The following is an 11,349-nucleotide window of genomic DNA, read 5'->3' on the forward strand; positions in this document are numbered from 1 at the left end:
GCGATGATAAATTCCGCATAAAGCCATTTCGCGGACGTCCATTTTTCATTACGCATGTCACGATCTTCGTTATATCTTTATATGCATGATGGATTGTCTTCATAAGTTGAGGAGGATCTCCACAAAGTGAAACCTGCCATGTGCATTTGCATTCAAAACAAAACTACTTATATGCACATCTTTGGGGGGAGCCTTTTGCTACTTATGAAGACAATGCCTTAATCCTTAAACTTTCACATATTTTATCCCCGTGGAAAACTTCAACCAGTTTGTCATCAATCAGCAAAAAAGGGGGAGATTGTAAGTGCATCTAGTGCCACCCCTAGTTGGTTTTGGAGTATTGACGACAAACTTGGTTGAGGGACTAATGTGTTTTTGAGAATTGCAGGATAACACAGGTAGTAGTCCCACATTGATTCGTTTTACCTATGAGAGATGACCCCTAAAAATGTGTGAATACATTGAATACAATGGTGGTTTGTGAAGATATTCACAATGAAGATTATGACTTGAGAAGACATTCAAGTGAAGACTATGGAGTGCGAAGACATAGTTGTTTCGTAGTTTCCTTTTCTTCTTTGTTGAGACATAGGAACCACTGTACTGTTAAGTGGGGTCCAAGTGAACAAATTCAGAGTGACTGATGTGATGCTCAACCAAATCCTATGTCTTCGAGCAAAGACAATGAGAGCAAATCTTATCTAGAGCTAGATGAGTCAGCTTTACTTGTAACCCAAGTCAAGCTGCCGCGTGTGTTTGAAATCTGACCGTTGGACACGTGTCAGTTCCTTAGTGACCTAGGGTCATTTTGGACAAATGAGGTCGGGTTGCCTCCTGGCTATAAATAGCCCACCCCTACACCATAAATTTGTGGCTGCTCGGTGTTAGTGCACGGCTTCTGTTGTTTGAGAGCAACCCACCTACAAGGCATTTGAGAGAGAGATCCTTGCGAGGACAAAGCCCAAAACATCCATAGCCAAAGAGTGTTAGGCATCACTGTAAGTGCATCTAGTGCCACCCCTAGTTGGTTTTGGAGTATGGACGTCAAACCTGGTTGAGGGACTAATGTGTTTGTGAGAATTGTAGGATAACACAGGTAGTAGTCCCACATTGATTTGGTTTACCTACCAGAGATGACCCCTAAAAATGTGTGAAGACATTGAAGACAATGCTGGTATGTGAAGATATTCACAACGAAGATTGTGACTCGATAAGACATTCACGTGAAGTCTATGGAGTGCGAAGACATAGCTGTTTCGTAGTTTCCCTTTCTTCTTTGTTGAGTCATAGGAACCACCATACTGTTAAGTGGGGTCCAAGTGAACAAAGTCAGAGTGACTGAAGTGATGCTCAACCAAATCCTAAGTCTTCGAGCAAAGACAATGAGAGGAAATCTTATCCAGAGCTGGATGTGTCAGCTTTACTTGTAGCCCAAGTTAAGCTACCACGTGTGTTTCAAATCTGACCGTTAGAACATGTGTCAGTTCCTTAGTGACTGATGAGGACATCCCAGCCATGGATACCACACCAACAATCATCAACGGTCCAATCACAAGAAGTCGTGCAATGCAAATACATGATCAGGTGAACGCTAACTTAAGTTTATCATTTGACCATGAAATCATGGTTGTGCCTTCACCTCCTTTGTTGTTGGTTGAACTCAGGTGAAATATTGAAGAAGGCCAAACACATTTCAGTCCGTGCAAAACAATGTTTTATGGCGAAGGAACAAAGTTAGGAATTCATGAAGAATGAGTTGTCTGTCAAAGAAACATTGTTCCAATTCTGACGAAACAATGTTTTGTACGACTTTACATATTCCAACTTGCGAAAGGTTCCCAGAACTCGAGTTTGCTGCTGAAGGAAACATTGTTCGACTCCAGTGAACAGTGTTTGGTCGGGAACTGCCAACCACCTCCAACGAGAGTATTCTAGAAGCTACCTCATTAAGTCTTGAAGCCACTTAGTCAAACAAAGATGGTTCCCTTTCACACCTAAGCAGGTTCCAGAAGCTAGTTCTCTTTCACACCTATCCAGTGGGGTTGTCCCGATTATAAATAGGCTAGCTCTTCCCTTCGTTGGGGACTTTTGCCATTTCTATCAAAGACCAAAGACATAGACTCCTCCTGAGATTGGAGAGCTCTTGTTATCCTTATTCTCGTGATTCCTTGAGAAATTGCTCCTAATTCGTGCTCCACGACTAGATCGTGCTGTGTGGGTTAGAGTTCATGGTTTCCCTTGCGGATTGCACCTATCCCGTGCTCCACGACTTTGAGCGTGGTTGTGTGGGGTAGTATTGCGGGTTGTTGATCGGTGAATGTTCGGGTTGCAAGCTTCGGTGAGCATCCTCCTCGTCGGGTCATAATCTCTTATTTTCTATTTTGCGGCTGCTTGCAGCTACTTATCCCCATCCGTTTATCGATCCTACGCCGTGAAGATCGGACCTGCCCCTGTACTCCCTGTTCTCCGAAGACGGGGTCGCATCATCTGGTATTCAGAGCAAGGTTTACACGTTAGGATATGTATCTTTGTTACTAGATCTATCCTTTTTAGTTCGGTTTCTCCCCGTCCTAGAGTCCAAAGCCAAAGTTGTTTGCTTTTATTGCTGAGATCTAGTTGTTTGCTTTCCTCTTTGTGTTTGCACGAAGTTCTATCCAAAGTTGCTGATGTTTTTCTTTGAGTCTTTGTGTTTGATCTATTGTGCTGCAAAAAAAATAAGAGAGAAAAAAGCGAAAAAGAGTCAAAAAGAGCAAAAAAAATAGAAGAGAAAGTGTTGAGCAATTGTGCAATCATGTTCAGTTTGGTGAGAAATTTCAGAAGTTGAAGTGGCAAGTGTTGTAGCTCAAACGTGGTGCAAGGATCTACAAATTTTTTCTTGTTCATTTGGTTTGCATCGATTAGATCTCAGCACTAGCCCTCCCTTTTTACCCCACCCAGATCCACCTAGAAATCGTCAGCTTCCTTCCTTTCATTCGCCCGTCCACTCCTGATTTGCTACTTCCGCACAGTCGCCAAGGAATCATTAGAAATTGGGTAAGCAAGAAGGTGAGCTGAGTGTTTTCCACATATATTTTTAATTTCCACTTGTTTCGAAGAGTTAACATGACAGGATCCAACTCGAGTGTACATGGACATCAACATGTGGAAGATGCTCTTCCAAAAACTCGCGCAGCACTTGGTGATATGATTGAGGAGAGTATAGTTGCAGCTATGCGAAGGATGTTCGGTGGTCGTCTTCCTATCGTAGGTAATGGGGATCAACACCAACACAGCTCCGCTGCCTCGCTGGCTGACGACAACTGGCAATGTCAAGGGAACGGCGATCGTCATGTTGGTCGTGGAAGAGCGGCAGGAGCTGCTGCCCACGGAGCCCCTGCTATTGGTGCTGAACGGAGGCGTGGCGACTTTGCTGCTCCCCATGAGGGTGGGCTGCATGAAGGAGAAGCTCACGGGCGAGGCCATGACCCCCCCCCCCCGGGTTTGCTGCAGATCACCGGCGACGAGCGACACATGATGGTGATGCCATCTTCCTTGAAGATCTCGCCGAGCATGGTGACAAAGATGAAGGCATGGGGGACTATGAACCCTACTCCCCACCTCGCGCGCGGTGCTGCTTTTGGTCGCAATGGCCATCATTATGACCATCGTGATCAGGATGACCATGACAACCAAGCAAGAGTGAAGCTACATGTGCCATCATTCACGGGAAAAGAGGATCTGGATGCATATATTGAGTGGGAAGAGAAGTGTGATCAAATCTTTCGCATCCATGGTTTTTCTGAAGCCAAGAGAGTTGATCTTGCTATTATGGAGTTCTCTGGTTATGCTCTTACATGGTGGTATCAGCTGCAAGACGATCGGTTGATGTCCGACTATAATCATATCCGCAGCTGGACTTTTATGAAGGAAGTCACGAGGCGCCGTTTTGTTCCATCATACTATGAGAGGCAATTGTACAAGCAGTTGCAGGGGCTCACTCAAGGTTCCCACACTGTTGAGGAGTACTATAAAGAGATGGAGGTGCCGCTAATTCGGACAAGAACCCGTGAAAGTGACGAGGCGAAAATGGCAAGATTTTTACATGGGCTGAATGATGAAATATTAGGTTTTGTGGAGATGTTTCCTTATGATACAATACAAGATGTGGTACATCAAGCTATAAGAGTTGAGAAGAATAATATGTGTAATGGTCGTTGATGGTGTCCTGGACTAGGGGGTACTCACCACGTCATCTCCCGATCTGTTAGATTGGGCCGAGGACCCCCATGGCCGTATACTCATCGGCCAGTTCGGACAGCTACCGCATACAAGGAAGATTCCACAAGACTTGGCGATCAAGACAAGGACTTCTCCCTACCGGTGTATTCGGCTAGGACTCTTGTTATCCTAGGCCTCTGGTGCATTATATAAACCGAGGTCAGGCTAGTCGATAGATATATACAACAATCATGATCATAGGCTAGCTTCTAGGGTTTAGCCTCTACGATCTCATGGTAGATCAACTCTTGTAATACTCATATCATCAAGATTAATCAAGCAGGACGTAGGGTGTTACCTCCACCAAGAGGGCCCGAACCTGGGTAACATCGTGTCCCATGTCTCCTATTACAATCGATCCTAGATGCACAGTTCGGGACCCCCTACCCGAGATACGTCGGTTTTGACACCGACATTGGTGTTTTCATTGAGAGTTCCGATGTGTGATCGGCAAAAGGATCAATGGCTCGCCCGCAGATCAACTGCGACGCCGGCATCTTCGTCGCTGGCTCAACTGGTCACCTTGGCTCGACTGAGGACCGTGCTCCATCTCCGATCTTCATGTTCGGACAGTGGCGTTCTTCAACATCAACTATGATCTCTATCATGATCATAGAGGAATTATCCATGGAGCTCGAGGGCTCAACGTCAACATTGCCCTCGGGCGGCCGTGCTATTTTTATGGACAGTGAACTTGTATCCTCTGTCACCACCTCCTCGAGCGTCGGTTTGACGATTGCTTCAGTGGAATAGTGCGGAATTATGTCTACAACAGCCATGCAAAATTTTGTCGAGTTCCGATGGAGGAATCTTCGACAATCTACGATATACCGGAGCCCTGTCAAATCTGGACGGGAATCTGGACGATTTTAGGGAGTGGTCTCCATAGCCCAGCTTGGTGGTCCTTTGGAAGATCCAACCGTTCATCTACTGCAGAATTCCCATATCTACCACCCCTCCAAATTTCAGCTCGATCCGATGGTTCAAACTCCGGGAACCTTCCGATGAGTGGACCAATTTTCGGATCTGTTTTCTGCGTGAATACGGATCCGACCCGAATTCATGTTTCTTTATGAACGTGATATTGGACAACCTTTTTGGAGGAATTCTCTTCTAGGGTATTGTGCGTTGTTTTTAAACACGTGCCCATAAAATTTTAAGCCTCCCCTGAGGTCATCTTCATCATCATGCTGGTGTCAAACCAGTGCGGCAATATTGTTCCAAGGCTGCCGACCTGCACTAGACACGTTGTCACTTTGTTGAGCCGAGCTCAACTTCTTCGGATCATCATCTCGGCAAGCCGAACAAGAGTTCGGCATCGCGAAGGATAAATCATCACCAATATCGCCGTCCCACAGATTACACGGAGCGGGCACACCGGCATCGCCGCATGGTCACTTCATCAAACCAGCATTGGTCGCGTCACAAGTTATGACCTGGGTCGGCATGGCCGCACTGTTGCTTCTTCGAGCCAATGTCCATCATGCCGAACTACTTCAACACCTCGGCTGATATGGCTGCTACAACAACTCCTCACCGGCCCGCTCCGTCACCTCGGCTAGACCGAGGACTTGGCAATTTCTTCATCAACATACTCCGGTGACTTCGGCGTCACCAGCCGACCAGCTTCGTCACGTTAGCTGGACCAAGGGCTTCGCCTCGGCAAGCCAACCTTTGCCAGCATGACCAGGCCATCGCTTTATCGCTCATCAGGCAATGGGTGTGCGGATCGATTCCCGATTTTGGGAGTCGCTTTTCTTTGGAATGCTACAACAAATAAACCAGGTGCTATTAATCCTAACAATTTTGCTTGTTGGGTTTATTTTTCTTAAGGAATTATTACTCTGGTTTGTTCCATCATCTATACACAAGTCTATCAAATGGCGGCCACATTAAAAACGGTCGCGTGGTGGTTCGGTCAGTTTCCGTACATAGTTCGGCGAACGGCGCATCCGGAGCCCGGACCGCCCTGCAAATTCAGGCTTTGTCACGCCTTCACTGCGTCACGCTGACGCCCTGCATCGACATTGGCTTCTATCGGATTTTGGGTTCCGGCAGACCCTTGAGGTTCGAACACTGGGGTGCGCACGGAGATTTCGCCTCCTACCTTCCTGCACCCCTCCGCCGTGCTAGGATCTGAACTAAGGAAAGAACAACACAAGAGACACAGGGTTTATACTGGTTCGGGCCACCGTTGTGGTGTAATACCCTACTCCAGTGTGTGGTGTGTGGATTGCCTCTTGGGCTGGTGATGATGAACAATACAAGGAACAACAGCCTCGCGAGGGTCTGTTCTTGGCTGAGGCGATGAACTGCTAGGAGGAGTTCAACCACCTTTCTCTCCCTCTCTCTCTCTCTCGACCGACCGAATCGGAACCCCCATGCTGTGTGGGTGGCTGGTCCTATTTTATAGAGGCCCTGGTCCTCTTCCCAAATATTGAGCGGGAAGGGAGCCAACAATGGCGGGCTAATTTGAAGGGGGACAGCAAGTATCAACTATCCTGACAAAAGTAGTCTTCGCCTGCGCAAAGCTCTGGTGATGACGTCGTCTTGGGCTCCACGGTGACCTCCGTCTCGTAGTCCTCCTGGTCTTGGTCTCGTTGCACCGAAATGGCAACCTTTGCCTGATGCGTCGGTACTCCGCGGCTGCGCTTGCCCCCTTTGCACCAAAGAGGAAAGGAGGACGCTGCGCGGGCTGGCACCCGCCTGGCGCCCTGAGTCGTCATGGCTTGCGTCACGGGCTCCTCGTGAGGTACCCCGCCTTGATCTCTCCGCCTCCTCGTGAGCCAGCCTGACGAGGCCGTGCCTGAGGAGGCTTCGCGTCGTCCGCCTCATGAGGCTTGGCCCATCGCGAGGGTCTTGGGTTTGTGTTGGTGAAGATGGGCCGTGCTGGGCCCCCCTTTGAGCCACGCCGCAGGCCGCAGGCAGGCAAGTCTGGGGACCCCCGTTCCCAGAACATCGACAGTAGCCCCCGGGCCTAAGGCGCGCCCAGACTTGGCCGTGCAGGGAGGCGGAAGGGCAAGAGCGAAGCGCCACGGGCCCTAACAGCTTGTGGCCTTGGGCGCCGCATGGCGGTTGATTGGACGTGGGCGCCTCAGCAACCGCGCGAGTTGATAAAGGAGTGGCATCCGCCTAGGCCCTGCTTCTTGCTTTCTCGGGCTGCTGCTCAGATCCCCTTTCTTGCGCCTCTCCTTCCTTCCTCCGAGATTTCCAGATCTGCTCTGACCACGCGGCCTAGGGAGCCATGGTGCCTCGTCAGCCCCCGGCCGCAGCTTGGTACTCGTCTGCCCTGGACTCGCCGAACGTGTCGGAGGCGGGCCTTGCCCGGTTGCGCCGGATGGAGACGGCGTGGGGCATCGACGGGAAGAAGGTGTTCAAGGCCGGCTCCGCCACCCCTGAAGGTCAAGGGAGAACCTTCTATCCGCTCTTCGTAAGTGCCATTATTGCTGGCCTGGTGCCTCCCTTCTCCGAGTTCTTCTTCTCTGTCCTCCGCCATTACAAGCTACAGGCTCTGCATCTCCATACCAACTACGTCCTTCTCCTGGCAATCTTTGCTTATTATTGTGAAGCACATGTTGGGGTGCAGCCCTCAGTGGCCTTGCTGCGCCACGACTTCTACCTCCGGACCTCTCACGGGACCGCCTCCGCGTGCGCGAGCTTCGTCGCGTCCGGCGGCACCATTGCCATCTCGAACTCTGGGAAGAGGATTGAGGGCTTCAGGAGCAAGTGGATCTTGGTGGATGCTGGGCGCATCCACCCTCGGCTGATCTTGCCCACGGAGCAGCCCACGAGCTCTAGCGACTGGGGTCGAGCGGAGCTCACGGATCCCCGCACGAAGATGGTGTTGGAGAAGATGGACGCGGATCTGAGGCCGGCCGACATGGCGGCGGCGAAGCTGACCGGCGCGTCGCTGCAAAGGGAGTTCCTGGAGCACCGGCTGGCTCCGCTTCGGCAGTACTCGCTTCCAATGTGGAGGCCCCGTCCGAACCCCGCGGCCTTGGCCGCCGGAGACCTGGCTGCGGTTCTCCAATCTCTGGTCGGGGGCAATGTGGCGAGGCTGGAGGGCGCTCATACGCCCTTGTTCCTCCGCAACGACTGGGAGCAGGTGGTGAAGTCCATGCCCGTCTTCAACGGGGATGGGCCAGTGCCCCTGGAAGCTCCCGAGGAACCGGTGGACGTGCCCTCCGGCGACTCCAGCGAAGAGGAAGAGGGAGAGGAGCGCGGAAAGGGGCCTGACTCCGAGGCGACTGACAGAGAGTCGAGGGCTCCCCTCCCCCGGCGTAGGTCCCGCGTTCTCCGCCTCTCTACGAATGATGACGACGAGGATGACGACGAAGACGACGACGAGCAGGACGGCGGGAGCTCGCCCCCGATCCCGAAGAAGGACACGACCGGGCTGATCTCCCGCGGGTCTTCCTCGGCCCCGGGGCGAACCGCAGACGCACCCTCCGCCTCCAAGCTTCCCGAGGTTGACCCTTCCAGCCGGTTTTCAGGCTTCAAATTTGGCCGGAGGCTGCTTGAGCTCACTGGCGACGACCCGTAAGCATTCGATTCTTGTCTTTATCTCTTGCTCTGCTTCCGAGGCTTGACGTCCGCATCTTTGGATAGGTTGGCGCCTGCAGCAAAGAAGCCGAAGGGGGCTCCCGAGGTTCCATCCGTGGCGGCGCTTCTTCCCGCGAAGGAAGGTGACCGCGACGCACAGGCTTCTCCTGCCCGGTCGTCCTCATGAGGTCTGGCTGAGCCGGCTGGGGCGAGCTCAGCCCCCACGGCCCAAGTGGCTCCCGAGGTGCTCCTGCCTGCCGCCGCCACTACAGCTGTCGGGGAGCGGCAGACTCTGCCTCAAGATGCTGCGGCTGCGCTGCTGCCTTCTCCTCCTATTCCACCGGCCGCTGTCTCTCCGACTCCTTCTGCCGTTCTGGATCGTGTTGTTGCCGAGCTGGACCGACTGCGGCAGGATCTTCTTGGCGCCGACCCCCGCTTGGTGGCCGGGCATTTGGAGCTGGCTTCTGGATGGGTTCGCTCCGACGCCTTGATTCGGGCGGCGCTGGTCCAGGCCTCGACGGCATGCGATGAGGAGAAGCAGGTCGTCCTGGAGGCGAAGGCTGCCCGTGATGCAGCCTTGGGGGAGGTGGTCGACGTCCGCAGTCGCTGCAAAGCGCTGGAGGGCGAGCTGCAAGGCCTGTGGGATCGGCTCGCGGAAGAGGTCCGCCTTCGCCAAGGGCAGGAAGAAGGCGTGAAGGCTCGCGAGGCAGCCGTCGAGGGCCGGGAGGCCAAGCTTAGGAAGCGCCGCGACCGCCTAGGCGTGCTGGAGCAGGAGTTGGGGGCGAGGAAGGCCGAGCTGGATAGCAAGGCCCTGGTTCTTGCCGAGGACCGCGCAGCCTTCACGGAGTTGGAGGCGAAGGCTCGCTCCTCGCTGAGGACGCTTTATGACAGCGGCCTGGAGAGCCCGCTGGCTGGCGCCGAGGACGGCCCCGCCAAGCTGCTTCCCTTCCTAGTTTACGCTCTTGAAGATGTCGCCCTTGGCCTTGGCCCCATGGCCGAGGCCGAGGTGCGTGTCCTGTCTTCTGCAGCACTGACACGGGTCCTCACCCACATCTACCTTCGCGATCCCGGTGTCGACCTCGACAGCCTGCTGGTGCCAGTGAGCGGTGAGCGTGCCGCTGCCACTGCCGAGGCCGTGAAGGGTCGCGCGGAGGTTCTACTAGGGAAGTTCTGGGCCTTCAGCACCAAGCCGGAGCAAGGCGCTGCCGACCCCGCTGCTCCATGAGACGAACCCGCTCCGTGCTGCTTCCCCGCCGCCAAGTGACTCCTCGTGGCTCCTGTCCTGCTTTTAATTCATGTACACATATCATGCCTCGGGGAGGCATTTAAACTTGCGTTTGGCATTGAAATAACAGTGTGGACTGTAATATTTGCTTTTGAATTCCTTGAAATTAGCGCTTTTCCTTCCTACTTGCTTACGTTCTACGCCGGCAGAGCCCGGCCCCGCGCGTACCTCACCCAGCAATAGTCCCGACCGGAAACCAGGACGGGGCCAAGGAGTGAGGGGCTATGTGACAAGTTAGGCTCCTGAGTCGCGATGCTCAGGAGTCCCCCTTGGTGCACGAACAGCAAGTAGGGAGGTTTGATGCGGGTGGATCCACCGTTCTATGTCTGCAGGGCCCGGCCGCGCGCGTGCCTCACCCAGCGATGGTCCCGGCCGGAAACCAGGACGGGGCCACGGAGTGAGGGGCTACGTGACCAGTTAGGCTCCTGAGTCGCGATGCTCAGGAGTCCCCCTTGACGCTCAAACGACCTTCGTACCTTGGCTCCGCTCGGGGAGAGACGTGCGACGAACCAGGCCCGGGGGGGACCTGGCCGGGCGGCGTGCGTCTGGGTGTGACCCAGGCGCAGCCCCCGTGCCCAGCCCCCTCGCGCGGCACTCCCGAGGGGAGGCGTTACGATGAGGCTAGACACTGAGCTCTGGGCTCCCTGAGGTTAATGCGGCCCGGGGGCCACCCTCAGTTGTTTATCACCAGCGCGGAGCATAGTGCTACCGTATGTGTACAGGTATAGCCGCTTCTTGGCAGTGTCATCAGCCAGCGTGGAGCATGGTGCTTCCACTGGTACGTGGGAGGGGCCCTCCCTCCGGGAGGAGCCCCCGGGGCGTGTACAGCCCCGCCCTGACACGTGGCTGGCACGGTAGGGCCTGGCGAGGTGTATCTGGGCACCCGTGAGCCAGCGCGGGACTCACGGGGCCCTACCTCTAGGCGGGTTGCCCCTGGCACTGGGCCTTATCTTGCGATGTGTCCCTGCAAATTTGGTTAGATGTCTGCACTCTACGTCCTCGGGTCCCGGCCCTCGAGCTGGTCTCAGCCGTCGCTGGTATGCCAGGTCGCGATGCCATGGACAAGGCCAGAGGGTGAGGGCTAGAGAGCCAGTAAGAGCCCTAAGTCGCGATGCTCAGGTGCCCCCCCCCTTTAGCGTGCAAGTGGTCGGCATGGAGGAGAAGAGGTGCCACAGACCGGCATCAAATAATCAAGCATGGAGGGTCTAACGCATAATCGGAAATAAACGCAAATGGGATACATGCCACTGGGCCTGGCCCGAGCA

The sequence above is a fragment of the Triticum urartu genome, chromosome 1A (assembly GCF_056163025.1).
Source record: "Triticum urartu cultivar PI428250 chromosome 1A, HENAU_Tu73, whole genome shotgun sequence".
In the NCBI taxonomy this organism is placed as follows: domain Eukaryota; kingdom Viridiplantae; phylum Streptophyta; class Magnoliopsida; order Poales; family Poaceae; genus Triticum; species Triticum urartu.